General features: G+C 35.8%; 1 protein-coding gene and 1 pseudogene across 13 annotated transcripts in view; one reads left to right on the top strand and one right to left on the bottom strand.

The window, feature by feature from the left end:
* Window positions 1–15,477, top strand: part of CASK (calcium/calmodulin dependent serine protein kinase) — a 415,968-nt gene that overhangs the window by 96,999 nt on the left and 303,492 nt on the right. The gene's annotated exons all lie outside the window — the stretch shown is intronic.
* LOC109385955 (transcription and mRNA export factor ENY2 pseudogene) lies at window positions 14,447–14,745 on the bottom strand (annotated as a pseudogene).

A 15,477-nucleotide genomic window follows, 5' to 3' on the forward strand; every position in this document is an offset into this window, starting at 1 on the left:
CAGGAAAAAAACAATAGTAACTGTTGTTGAGTAGTCCCAAATGTTGGACTTACTCGAAAAATAGTTTGAATCAGCCATTTAAATGTGTTAAAAGAAATAAAGGAAACCATGTCTAAAAAATCTAAAGCGGAAGTATGAGAATGATATCTCACCAAGTAGAAACTATCAGTAAGGGCACACAAAACACATATAAGGGACACTCCAGAGGTACCTGACACAGCTGACCAGGGAGACTGCACCACTGGGCCCCACAGGACACCTGCTACATAAAGCCACCCAGCCAATACCGGAAGACATAGCAGCAGATCTACCTAATACAAAGAAACAAACACAGAGAGGCAGCCAAAATGAGGAAACTAAGAAAGATGTCCCAAATGAAAGAACAGAAGAAAACTCCAGAAAAATAACTAAACAAATTAGAGGCAAGCAACATAGCGGATACAAAGTTCAAAATAGTCGTTGTAAAGATGCTCAGTGAACTTAGGGGAAGAATAGATTAACTCAGTGAGAACTTCAACAAAGAGATAGTAAGCATAAAAAAGGACATAGAAACCATAAAAAAGAGCCACTCAGAATTGAAGAATACAATAACTGAATTGAAGAAAGCGCTAGAAGGAATCACCAGCAGACTAGATAAAGCAGAGGATCAAAACAGTGATTTGAAAACCAAGGTTGCAGAAAGCACCCAATTGGAACAGCAAAAAGAAAAGAATTAAAAAATGAAGATGGGGCCGGCCAAGTGGCTCGTTGGTTAAGAGTTGGCTTGGGACACCAGCTCTGAGCAGCAGGGGCCCGGGTTGGATCCCATATGAGGACCAGTGACGCTGTGCCCTCTACAGCTAAGATGGTGAACAACAGCTCAACCTGGAGCTGGGCTGCCGTGAGTCACTGGCTATGGCGTAGGCTGCAGTGGGCTGCCATAAGCTATCGTGAGTGGCTGGCAGCCAGCGTGAGCTGCCAAGAGCCTCTGTGAGTGACCGTCCAGTGGCCGGCGACCGATCTGCCTCAGCCAGGAAGAGCACAATGATAATACCCACATGGGCCAGTGAAGTGATGTCCTCCACAACTAGACTGAAGAACAAAAGGACAGCAACTAGTCTGTTCTCCTTCCCCTTTTCCCCAGCGCTGTTCCCCTCCCCCAATTCCCCAATAAAATCTTTTTAAAAAAATGAGGATAGTTTAAGAGACCTCTGGGACAGGGCCGGCCGAGTGGCGCGATGGTTGAGAACTGGTTTGGGATGCCAGAGGGCCCCGGTTTGGATCCCACATATGAGGGCCAGTGACACTGCCCTCTATCGCTAAGATGCTGAACAACAGCTCAACCTGGAGCTGGGCTGCCCCGAGTCGCCAGTGACGGTGTAGCCTGCAGCCCCTGTGGCACTGGGTTGCCATGGGCTACCGTGTGTAGCCAGCAGCCAGCGTGAGCGGCCAGCAGCCACAGTGAGCGGCCGTCCAGATGCTGGCGACTGATCTGCCTCACTCGGGAAGAGCACAATGATGGTGCCAACTTGGGCCAGTGAAGCAACGTCCTCCACAACTGGACTGAGGAGCAAGGGGACAGCAACTTGTCTGTTTCCCTTCCCCCAATTCCCCAGCACTGTTCCCATCCCCCCAATTCCCCAATAAAAAAAATATTTAAAAAAAGAGACCTCTGGGACAACATCAGGCATAATAACATGCGCATCACAGGGGTACCAGAAAGAGAAGAGAGAAAGCAAGGGATTGAAAACATATTTGAAGAAATAATGACTGAAAACTTTCCCAACCTGGTGAAGGAAAAAGACATACAAGTCCAGGAAGCACAGAGCGTTTCAAACAAGATGAACTCAAAGAGGTTCACACCAAGACACATTATAATTAAAATGGCAAAGGTTAAAGACAAAGGGAGAATCCTAAAAGCAGCAAGAGAAAGGAAACTAGTTACTTACAAGGAAGCTTTCATAAGATTGTCAGCATTTTCTCAACAGAAACTCTGCGGGCCAGAAAATATTGGCAGGAAATATTCAAAGTGATGAAAAGCAAGGACCTACAACCAATATTACTCTACCCAACAAAGCTATCATTTAGAATCAAAGGACAGATGAAGACCTTCCCAGACAAAAAAAAAAAGCTAATGGTGTTTATCATCACCAAACCAGTGTTACAAGGAATCTTAGAGGGACTTCTTTAAGATGAAAAGAATAAATAAAAAATATCAAAATATGAATAATAAAATGGCAATAACTGCATATCTATCAACAATTACTTTAAATGTAAATGGATTAAATGCTCCAGTCAAAAGATAGGGTGGCTGAATGGATAAGAAAACAAGACCCTTATATATGTTGCCTACAAGAGACTCACTTCATACCCAAAGACACACACAGACTGAAAGTAAAGGGATGGGAAAAAGATATTTCATGAAAATGGAAACGGAAAAAAAAATGCTGGGGTAGCAATACTTATACCAGACAAATAGACTTTAAAACAAAGGCTATAACGAGACAAACAAGGACCTCATAATCCCATTTCAGGGTATTTATCCAAAGAAACCCAAAATGCTAGCTACTTCAAGGGGATATGTGCATCCATATGTTCATTGCAGCATTGTTTACAATGGACAAGATGCGGAGGTAGCCTGGGTGTCTGTCAATGGATGATTGGATAAATAGTAGGTGGTACATATATACAATGGAATATTGCTCGGCCAGGGATAGGTTCTTGCCATCTGCAGTCATGGAAGGACATGAAGGGTATTGTGCTGAGTGGAGTATGTCAGACAGAGAAAGACAGATGCAATGTGATTTTGCTTATATGTGAAATCTAAAGAACAATAATAAAAGCAAACCAAACAGAAACAAACCTATAGATACAGAGAACATTTTGATGGTTACCGGACAGGAGGGGGCTTGCAGGTGGTTGAGAAAGGGGGAAGGGATTAAGAAGTACAAATTGGTTGTTACAAAATAGTCATGGGGATATAGGGTATAGCATAAGGAATATAGTCAATAATATTGTAATAACTATGGAAGGTGTCAGTTGGGCACTACATTTTTCAGGATGATAGATGGCAGGGGAATTGGGGGCAAGGTGAAACAGGTGAAGGCATTCAGAAGTACAAATTGGGAGTTACAAAATTGTGATGGGGATGTAAAGTAAGGCATATGGAATATAATCAATAATTGGGTACTAAGCATGTATAGTACCAGATGGGTAGTAGACTACTCAGGGGGAATCACTTCTTAAATGATATAAATGTCTAATGGCTATGATGTACACCTGAAATTAATATAAAATAGTATTGAATGTCAACTGTAATTGAAAAATTAAAAGGGCCAGGGGGCAATGCTGGGAAATAAGAGGTCCAAATTTCCAGGTATAAAACAAATAAGTCATGCGGATGTAATGTGCAGCATAGGGAATATAGTCCATAATATTGTAAAAGCATGGTACCAAGTCAGATGCTTGCTGGACTTATCATGTTGATCACTTCTTTGGGTATATAAATGTTGAATAATTATTGTGTACACCTGAAACTAATGTACTATTTTATGTTAGCTATATTTTAATAAAAATTTTCAAAAATTAAAAAACAGATCAATGAATCCAAGAGCTGGTTCTTTGAAAAGATAAACAAAATTGAAAAACATTTAACCAGACTCATGAAGAAAAAAGAGAGAACCCAAATAAATAAAATCAGAAATGAAAGAGAAGTGACAGCTGACAACACTGAAATACAAAGAATTTTGAGAAAATATTATGAAAAATTATATGCCAACAAATTGGACAATCTGGAAGAAATGGATAAATTCCTAGAAGCATATAATATTCCAAGACAGAATTAAGAAGAAACAGGAAATCTGAACTGACAGATTACCACTAACCAAATCAAATCAGTAGTCAAAACACTTCCAACAAATAAAAGTCCTGGACTGGATGGCTTCACGGGTGAATTTTACCAAACATTCAAAGAAGAATTAACACCTGTCCTCAAACTATTCCAAAAAATTCAAGAGGAGGAAAAGCTCCCAAGTTCATTTTACGAAGCCACCATCACCCTGATTCCAAAACCAGACAAAGACATTACAAAAAAAAGAAAACTAGGCCAATATCCTTCATGAACAAAGATGCAAAAACTCTCCACAAAATATTAGCAAACTGAATACAGCAGTACGTTTAAAAGATTACACCATGATCAAGTGGGATTTATTCCTCGGATGCAAGGTTGGTTCAGTATTCACAAATCAATTAACATGATACACCACTTTAGCAAAATGAAAGAAAGAAATTATATGAGCATATGAATAGATGTGGAAAAAGCATTTGACAAAACCAGCATCCATTTATGATAAAAAATCTCAGCAAAGTGAGAATAGAGGGAACATATCTCAACATAATAAAGGCCATATATGACAAACCCATAGCTAACATCATACTCAATGGGGAAAAGCTAAAAGCATTCTCCTTAAGATCAGGAATAAGACAAGGATGTCCACTTCCACCACTTTTATTTAACATGTTACTGCAAGTTCTAGCCATAGCAATCAGACAAGAAAAAGAAATAAAAGAAATCCAAATTGGAAAGGAAGAAATAAACCTGTCATTATTTGCAGACGTCATGATACTCTATGGAGAGAACCTGAAAGATTCCACTAAAAAGCTATTAGAACTGATAAATGAATTTAATAATGTAGGAGATTACAAAATTATATTCAGAAATCACTTGCATTTTTATAGACCAATAATGAGCTGTTGGAAAGAGAAATTAAGAAAACTATTCCATTTACAATTGCGTAAAAAAAAAACCTAGAAATAAATTTAATCAAAGAGGTAAAAGACCTGTACTCAGAAAACTATGACACTGATGAACGAAATTAAAGAAGATACAAATAAATGGAAACATATACTATGCTCATGGATAGGAAGAATTAACATTGTTAAAATGTCTGTACTACCCAAAGCAATCTGTAGGTTCAGTGCAATCCTTATCATAATACCAATGGCGTTTATCACAGAACTAGAACAAATAATCTTAAAAGTTGTATGGAACCATAAAACACTCCAAATAGCCATGGCAATCCTGAGAAAGAAGAACAAAGCTGAATGTATCACGAAACCTGATGTCAAACTGTACTACAAGGCTATAGTAATCAAAACAGCATGGTACTGGCATAGAAACAGACACATAGATCAATGAAACAGAATAGATAGCCCAGAAATAAACCCCTTTTATGGTTAATATATGACAATAGAGGCAAGAACATACATTGGGATAAATACAGTCTATTCAATAAATGTTGCTGGGAACTGAACAGACACATGCAAAAGAACCTGGACCATCTTCTTACATCATATACAAGAATGAACTCAAAATGGATTTAAGACTTAAATGTAAAACCCAAAATTATAAAACTCCTACAAGAAAACATAGACAGTAAACTCTATGACATTGCTCTTAGTGATATTTCCACTGATATATCTCTTCAGGCAAGGAAAACAAAAGAAAAAATAAACAAAGGGACTACATCAAACTAAAAAGTTTTTGCACAGCGAAGGAAACCATCAGCAAAACAGAAAGACATCCTACAAAACATGAGAAGATAGTTGCCAATGATACATCTGATAAGGGGTTAATATTTTTTTAAAAAACTCATATAACAACACCAACAAAACAAAACCAATTAACAAATGGGCAGATGATCTGAGTAGACATTTCTCCAAAGAGGATATATAGATGGCCAGTAGACATATGAAAAGATGCTAAACATCAATAATCAGAAAAATGCAAATTAAAACCACAGTGAGATATCTTTTCACACCTGTCATATTCGCCATTATCAATAAATCAACAAACCACAAGTGTTGGTGAAGATGTGGAGAATAGGGAACCTCTGTACACTATCGGTAGGATTGCAAATTGGTGCATCCACTATGGAAAATGGTTCGGAAGGCTCTCAAAAAATTAAGAATAGAACTACCTTATGACCTAGCAATTCCACTTCTAGGTATTTAACCACAGAAATCCAAAGCAGGCATTTGAAAACATATACAAGGTCTAACAATTAAGTTCATGAACTCATCCTAGAAAAAGGGCTACATACCTCATTGCTGAATATCACTATGGTCACCTTCAAACCACTTCCCTTGGAAAGCTATGCACCGATGCCAGCGCCTAATCCACCCTTCAAAGCAATTTTGAAACTCTTTTTCTGGAATGGCCATCAGAGCTGTCATCCTTTTACCCTTGATGTCTTGAATATCATCAAAATGTCTTTCTTTCCATATTTCCTTTATCTTTGGGTAAAGAAAGAAGTTATTGGGGGCCAGATCAGGTGAGTAGGGAGGGTGTTCCAATCCAGTTATTTGTTTACTGGCTAAAAACTCCCTCACAGACAGTGCCATGTGAGCTGGTGCGTTGTCGTGATGCAAGAGCCATGAATTGTTAGCAAAAAGTTCAGATTGTTTTTTTGTTGTTTTTACATTAATTTATAAATTAATAAATGTATTGCAATTATCCCCTCAAAATACTTCCCCTCACTTTAAATACACTTATCCCATTGTTCTGCCACTTTCTGAAGCAGTTCTGGAAGTCCTCTTTTGTTAGTGTCTTTACTTCATCCTCTATCTTGACAACACTCTGTGTCACATACTGCTTCTGGTGTGGCAATTTCTGTCAAATATAAAACATTATAGTGTGTCCTCATCCACCTTATTCACCGGATCTGGCACCGTGTGACAGATTGTTTTCATCTAACTTTGTCACGCAGCCTTTTCAGCACTTCCAAATAGTAAGCTTGGTTAACTGTTTGTCCAGTTGGTACAAGTTCATAATGAATAATCCCTCTGGTATCAAAAAAGGTTAGCATCATCATTGCGACAAGTTTGTGAGCTTGATTGTCAGACCTCATATGCACCCCTATGTTCGTTGTAGTACTATTTACAACAGCCAAGACATGGAAACAACCCAAGTGCCCATCAATAGACGATTGGGTAAAGAAATGAAGTACATATATATAGTAGAATATTACTCGGCCATAAGAAAGAATAAAATCTTATCAGTTGTGACAGCATGGATGGACCTAGAGGGTATATACCTATGCTAAGTGAAATGAGTCATACAGAGAAAGACAAATTCCATATTATCTCAAGTAAATATATATGGAATTTAAAGAACAAAATAAATGAACAAACAAAATAGAAACAGACTCATAGATAACAGAGAACAAACTGATGGTTGCCAGAGAGAAGGTGGGTTGGGAGCTGGTTGAAAAAGGTGAAGGGATTAGAAAATACAAATTGGTAGTTACAAAATAGCCAGGGGAATATAAAGTACAGCATAGAGGAGATATAGTCAACAATGTTGCAACAACTGTGTATCATGCCAGGGGTTTATTAGACTTATCAGGGGGATCACTGCATAAATTATATAAATGTTTAACCACTATGCTATATATCTGAAGCTAGTATAAAATAATATTGAATGTCAACTAACTGAAAAAATAAATTTTAAAAAGGAGAAGAACAGCACAAGAGAGAAGGAACTGATCACATACAAGGGATCCTCAATAAAAATAAGAGCAGATTGGTCATCATGGAGGCCAAAAGAAAATGGGATAACATATTCAAAATGATAAAAGAAAAGGATTGTGTACCAAGAATTTCCTTCACACGTTTTTCTAAAAAATTAGAAGGAACACTTTGCAGCTTATAATATAAGGCCTGTATTACCCTGATACCAAAACCAGACAAGGACATCACAAGAAAATTATAGAGCACTATCACTTATGATAATAAACATACCTGTCCTCAAGAAGATACTAGCAAACTGAGTCCAACAACATATAAAATGTTTTATAGTCTTTTAATAACTTAAAGACAAAGTTATCATATGACCCAGCAAATTTACTCTTAAGCTTATATCCAGGAGAAATAAGACATTTGACCACATAAAACCTTGTATATGAATGTTAGTAGCAGCATTATTCATAATAGCCAAAAAGTGGAACCTAAATGTCTATCAACTGATGAATATTTAAACAAAATATGGTATATCTATACAATGGAATATTTATTCAGCCATAAAAAGGAATGGAATGATAAAAGCTACAACATGGATGAACCCTGAAATACATTATGCTAAGTGAAAGAAGCTAGTCACAAGAGATCACATATTATATATTCTATTCATATGAAATATCTACAATAAACAAATCTGTATTGACAGAAGAAAGTAGATTAGTGGCTGCCAGGGTCTGGAGAAAGGCAGGAATGAAGAGTGTCTTCTAATAGATACGGGATTTCTTTTTGTGGTGATTACCGTATTTCCCCATGTATAAGTTGCTCCCATGTATAAGTCGCACCTTAATTTTGGGGCCCGAAATTTGAAAAAATGTATTACATAAAGTTATTGAACTCAAGTTTCATTCATCATAAAATTCATACAACTCCTCATCACTATCAAAACTCCCAACCATTAGCTTGTCCTCATCTGTGTCTGATGACGAATCACTGTCTTCATATATTGCCTCTCATGGCCTTCTGCTGTGGCATTTTCAGTAGGGTTTCTTCTTCCCATAGCCAGTCTTGGATTGTTCTCTCAATTGGAGGAGGACCAAACTTACGTTCAGCAGCATGATTTCCATTCACTTTTGCAAACTGGATCACTTTTAACTTGAATTCAGCACTGTACAAAAATCTTTTCTGAGCTATTTCTGGGCAGAACATGGCAAAACGTAACCTACCATTAATATACCGGTAAAAAGTGCAAAACAATGAGCCAAAGACAAGCATGAAAAAGCGGAAAATGCAAGTAATAAAACTACAATGAGTGCAAAAACAAGCGCAAAAAAAGCGGGAAATGCAAGTAAAAAAAATCTACAACCACTGTATAAAATGCACCTAGTTTTTAGACACCGAATTTTTCAAAAAAGAGTGCATCTTATACATGGGGAAATACAGTAAATGTTCAAAAATTGGATGATGTGATTACATGATTGTGACTATGCTAAAATTCACTAAATTGTACCTTTTATGTACAAATTGTATGGTATGTTAATTATATCTCAATAAAGATATTTTTAAAAATATTATTTACCATGAGTAAGTAGGATTTATCCTAGAAATGCATGCTCAGTTGAACATTTTAAAAATTCAATCAATGTAATATAATTTATTAATAGAAGAATGGACAAAACTCACATGATCATCTCAATAGATACAGAAAAAGCATTTAACAAAATCCAACACTCTTTCATGATAAAAACACTCAACACACTATGAATAGAAGGGAACTTCTTCAACCTGATGAAAAGCAGCTAAGAAATATTTTAATATTTTATACCTTTCAGTTTACAAGTATTGTACTTCCTTGGTTAAATATAATCCTAAGTATTTTACTCTTTTCAATGCTATGTTAAGTGGAATTGTTTCCTCTTCATTTCATTTTCAGATTTTTCACTGCTAGCCTACAGAAATACAGTTGATTGCTATGTATTGATCCTGTATCCTGCAATCTTAACTAAACACATTTATTACATCAAATAGTTGTTGTTGTTGTTATTGTTGATTTTTTAAGATGTTCCATATATGTGATCATGTCCTCCGCAAATAGAGGAAGTTTATTTTCTCCTTTCCAATCTGGATGCCTTTTATTTCATTTTGTTACATGATTTCCCTGATTAAACTTTCCAGTACAATGTTGAATAAAAGTTCCAAGAGCAGACATCCTTGTCTTATTCCTGATCTTAGAGGGAAAGCATTCAGTCTTACACTATTAAATATGAAGTTAGCCATTGATTTTCTTAGCTGCTTTTCATCAAGTTGAAGAAGTTCCTTTCTATAGGCTAAAGAACAAAAACCACTTGATCATATCAATAGATGCAGATAAGTAATTTAACAAAATCTAACACCTATTCATAATAAAAACTTTTGGAACTTCCTCAATTTGATTAAAAAAACATCTACCAATAACCCTACCACTAACAATATATTTAATGATGTGAAACTAGTTGCTTTCCCTCTAAAATTGGGAACAAGGCAAAGCTGTCCCCACTCACCACTCCTGTTCAACATCCTACATTGAAGTCCTACCTAATGCAATAAGACAAAATAAGGAAATAGAAGCCATACAGATTTGGAAGGAAGAAATAAAACTGTCTTTGTTGGTCTATGTAGAAAATCCCAAATAATCTACAACAACAACAAAACTCCTGGAACTGATAAGTGATTTTAGAAAGATTTCGGGTCACAAGGTAATATACAAAAATCAATTGTTTTCCTGTATACCAGCAATGAACAATTGGAATTTGAAATTTAAAATATAACATCACTATACTTACTTTATTGACTTCAGTACTTACTTTAAAGCCACAATAATTAAGACAGTGTAATATTTGTGAAAGAATAAGCAAATAGATCAATAGACTAGAAAAGAGAGCCCAGAAATAGATCCACACAAATACAGTCAATTGATCTTTAACAAAGTAGCAAAGGCAATCCAATGGAGAAAGGATAGTTTTTTCAACAAATGGTTCTGGTACAACTGGACATCCACTGCAAAAAAAAAGAAAAAGAAAAAGAAAGAATCTAGAGTAGACCTTACACCCTTCAGAAGAACTTAAAATTCTTTTCCCTTCAGAATGGGAACAGGACAAGGATGTCCACTCTCACCATTTTTATTCAGCCTAGTGCTGGAAGTCATCACAATAAGGCAGGAACAGGAAATATAAGTGTACAGATTGGGAAAAAATGAAACTGTTTCTATTTGCAGGTGTCATTAAATTCTATGTACAAAGTCCCAAGGATCTATCAAAGGGGGGAGAAAACAAACAAACCTCCTAGAAGTAATAAACAAGTTCATTGATGATGTGAGAGGAACATACCAAAATCAATTGTATTTATGTGTACTAGCAAAGGACACCTCAAAACCACAGTTAAAAACAATACTACTTGCAATTTCCCAAAACAAAATGAAATTCTTAGGTATAAATCCCACAAAACATCTATGAGCCTTGTTTGGTAAAAACTACAAAACTCTGATGAAAGAAACCAAAATCTAAATAAATAGATTGTTCATGGATTGGAAGACTTAGCATGTAAAAATTTCATTCCTCCCAAATTTATCTATACATTTGCTCCAATCCCAATTAAAGTCCCAGGAAGATTTGTTGTGCATATAGAAAGTGTATGTTAAAATATATTTATATATATATTTGAAAATTAAAAAGAATAGTTAAAATAATTCTGAAAAAGTGTAATAAAGTGGGAGGAATCATTCTATCCTATTTGAAGACTTATATAGCTATAAAAATTAATACAGTGTGGTACTACCAGAGGGATAGACACATAGATCAATGAAACAGATTAGATTGCCCAGAAGGAGCCCCATATGAGTACAGCCAACTGATTTTTGGCAAAAGTTCAAACACAGTTCAATGTAGAACAGATAGTGTTTTTTTAACAAATGGTGGTAAAGCATTGGACATCCATAGGACAAAAACTGAACCTCAACCTAAACCTCATATCTTATATACAAATCAAAGTGGAACATAGATTTAAATATAAACATAAAACTACATAACTTAAAAGAAAACATACCAGAAAATCATTGGGACATAGGAGATGGAGTTATGACACATGACACTAAATGTACAACCTATAGATAAGAAAAAAAATTATCCAATTAATGGGTAAAAGACATGAACATTTTTCTAAAAAGGATTATACGAGGTCTAATCAAACACTACCATGAATGTTTAAATTAAAAATATATATATTACAGTAAAAGACACATTGGCATCAGTCCCCCTCAAAACACACCCCCTTGCTTCGAACACACTTATCCCTTCATTGTTCCACTTTCTGAAGTAGTTCTGGAGTCCTCTTTTGTGAGTGTCTTTAGTTGTGCTGTCATGGCTGCCTCGGTGTCCTGAATCATTTGGCTTTGGGGAAGAGCCAGAAGTCGCTCGGTGACAGATCTGGTGAATCAGTTGGATGAGGAAACACCTTAATGGCTTTACTTGGCAGAAATTGCTGTACCAGAAGCGATGTGTGACATGGAGCATTGTTATGATGGAGGATGAAACCATTTGCCCATTTCATGTTAATGCATTGTTCATGATTCATGATTTATGGCACACTTTAAAACACACCTTCTCTCAACCGTAGCTCACACCCAATTGACTGCACTGAACAAATTGAAACTTGTCACACACTGTTACTAAGGTTTGAAGAGCTGCTTCCCATATTAAAGATCCCTGCCTTTCTGTTGGATGGCACTTGACAGCAGCATTCACCATATATTTTTATCACAACAGAAAGGCTCCATGTACCACATCACTTCTGGTATGCCAATTTCTGTCAAATAAAAACATTATGATGTGTCCTTATCTACCTTATTCACCAGATCTGGCACTGTGCAACTTCTGGCTCTTCCCCAAAGTCAAAATGACCATGAATGGTAAACATTTTGAATCAATTCAAGACATTGAGGCAGCCACGACAAGACACTCACGAAAGAGGGCTTCCAGAACTGCTTCAGAAAGTGGCGAGAATGATGGGATAAGCATGTTTGAAGCAAAGGGGGATATTTTGAGGGGGATTAATGGTAATGTGTCTTTTACTGTAAAAATTTTTTTTTATTTAAACATTCACCATCTTGTTTGATTACACCTCTTACAAGTTCCTACCAAGCACATGAAAATATGGTCAGCATCATTATCTATTAGGGAAATATAAATTTAAACCACAATGAGATATTGCTACACAACTATTGAAACAGCTAAAATAAAAATGGTAATACTGTATTCTGGCAAGGATGTGGGAAAATTGGATCTTTCATAAGTTGCTGGTAGAAATATAAAGTGGTACAGTTACTCTGGCAAATAGTTTGGCAGTTTCTTTAAAAAAGTAAACATGTACTAGCAATTGTACTTTCGGGAAATGTACGTCCCAGAGAAAGCAAAACCTGTCTTCACACTAAGACCTGTAATCAAGTTTTCATAGCAGTTCTATTTGAAATTGTTAACTTTTAGAAAGAACTAAAGTGTCTTACAATAGGTTAATGGTTAAATAGATTGTGACACATCTATACCATGGGATACTACTCAGCAAAAAAAAAAAATAGAAAAGAAAAAAACTGTTGATGCATGCAACTACTTAGGTGGATCTCAAGGGAATCATGCTGTGTTTAAAAAACTTTCTAAAGGTCATATACTGTATGATTTCTTTTATATAAGTTTCAAAGTCATAAAATTATAGAACTGGAAAACAGATTAGTGATTGTTGTGTGTTACAGACCACTGGTTTGTGTGAGGAGCATGAGAAAGGGGTAGCTGTGAGTATAAACTGATAGTATGTTAGGATCATTGTGGAACAGTTCTGAATCTATGCTGTGGTAATGACTACCTGAATTTACACATGGTGATAAAATTGAATAGCTCTACATATACACACGAGTGCATGTAAAACTGGTGAAATCTGAATAAGATCTATCAATTTCCTGGTTTTGATATTGTACTACAGTTAGGTATATAAGGTGTTAGCATCAGGAGGAATCTAAGTTAAGGGCACACAGAACCTCTCTAATATTTTGCACTTTCTGTTAATGTACAATTATTTTTAAATAAAAATATATTTTTAAGTTCTTCATGATCTGTACACTCACCCATGAAGTGGATAACTAGCCCACAAAAATTTGGGCATGTAGGCAAAAACATTTTAACTTCAGGTTTGGTTTCCAAATAACCCAAATTGTTCTGTATGGGCAAACTCTGATTAATGTATGTGATAGCATAATCAAAAACTGTCACTTATTTTCCTTGAGAAACATGAATATTTAATAGACTTTATTTACATAGGGAATTTATGTTAATTTTGTGGAATAATTACTGGTTTAGCTAATAAATCTGTATCTCCTCCTTTTGCATGCAGAAAGCATTTGCCAAAACCTTTTATTTGTGGTTGCATTTTCTTAGTGTCACCATTTCTTTCACTGTGGTTTACAGTTGAAATGGTTAGAAATAATCCAGCAAATCCCAAGATATTAAGGCTTATACCTCTGTTTTATTTTGTCATATAAAATACCATAAAAAAATGACTCCTGAATAGGTTGATCATGTGTTTTTAAGTCCTAATCACAGATTTAATATATCATATTCTATAAATTAAATATTTGAAATGAAAAGACCCATTGTTTCAAACATTAATGAATTATCTTTTATGTGCCATGTCATATATATGTGCAATATTAATTTTTGAGTTATCAGATAATCATTTCTCAGCATTGGTATTATTCATCATAGACTCTTATGGCTGATGGAGTCCTTAAACTTGGCTAGTATTTTAAAAATTATATTTGTTAATAGTGGTTCTATGAAAAAAATAGAAAGGGTTTTGTATTTCTTGGATTAGTTTGAAAAAAAATGACTTTCAGAAATAAAACCACATAACAACACAATCTAATTCAATCTTAAGGACTGGCATGATGAGCAAGGAATGTTATTCTTTGTAGACACTCCTTCTTTACACTCTCAGATACCAGGGCCCTGCCTTTGGTGTTATTTCAACCAGCAAGTCATCAACAATAACGTGTTCTAATCCTTTTTCTTTAATTACCTCTTTACAGTTTGTCTTCAATTGATCCTTCTAGCCACATTCAATTAATTGAGCTCTCAGCAACTCTTTGAGGTGTTGTCTTTCTCCAGTTCCTATCAACTTTTGGTTAATTGCTGCTCTCATCTGTGCATCTTTGTTCATCTTGCTGACCATACTCTGTGGCTGCCCAGACTTAGACCTGCAGTAGCTCAAGCACACAGAAAGCTAGAAGACACATTTCCCAGGGGTGTTTTGTTTTATTTTGTTTTGTTTTGTTTTTAATCAGGAGGAACAGATAAGGCTAGAAAGAATTGAGTACAAGCATACCTTGAAGATGCTACTGGTTCAGTCCTGGACCACAGCAATAAAGCAAATATCACAATAAAATGAGTCACATGAACATTTTGGTTTCCCAGTGCATGTAAAAGTTATGTTTACACTATATTGTAGTCTATTAAGTGTGCAATAGCATATCTTTAAAAAAAACAATGTACATACCTTAATTTAAAAACACTTTATTGCTAAAAAATACTAACCATCACCTGAGATATCCGCGAGTTGTAATCTTTTTGCTGGTGGAGGGTCTTGCCTCAGTGTTGATGATGGCTGCTGACTGATCAGGGTGGTGGTTGCTGCAGGCTGGGGTGGCTGTGACAATTTCTTAAAATAAGTTTGCAGAATTGATTGACTCTTCTTTTCACAAACAGTTTTTCTGTGGCATGCATAGTTTGATAGCATTTTACCTATAGTAGAACTTCATCTCAGGAAACCACTTTTTTTGCTCATCCATAAGAAGCAACTTCTTATTCGTTCAAGTTTTATCACGAGATTGCAGCAATTCAGTCACATCTTCAGATTCCTTGCTATTTCCTAGTTCTATAAAAGCTATAATTCTAGTTCTCTTGC

Source organism: Hipposideros armiger, unplaced genomic scaffold (genome assembly GCF_001890085.2).
Source record: "Hipposideros armiger isolate ML-2016 unplaced genomic scaffold, ASM189008v1 scaffold_7, whole genome shotgun sequence".
Lineage (NCBI taxonomy): Eukaryota > Metazoa > Chordata > Mammalia > Chiroptera > Hipposideridae > Hipposideros > Hipposideros armiger.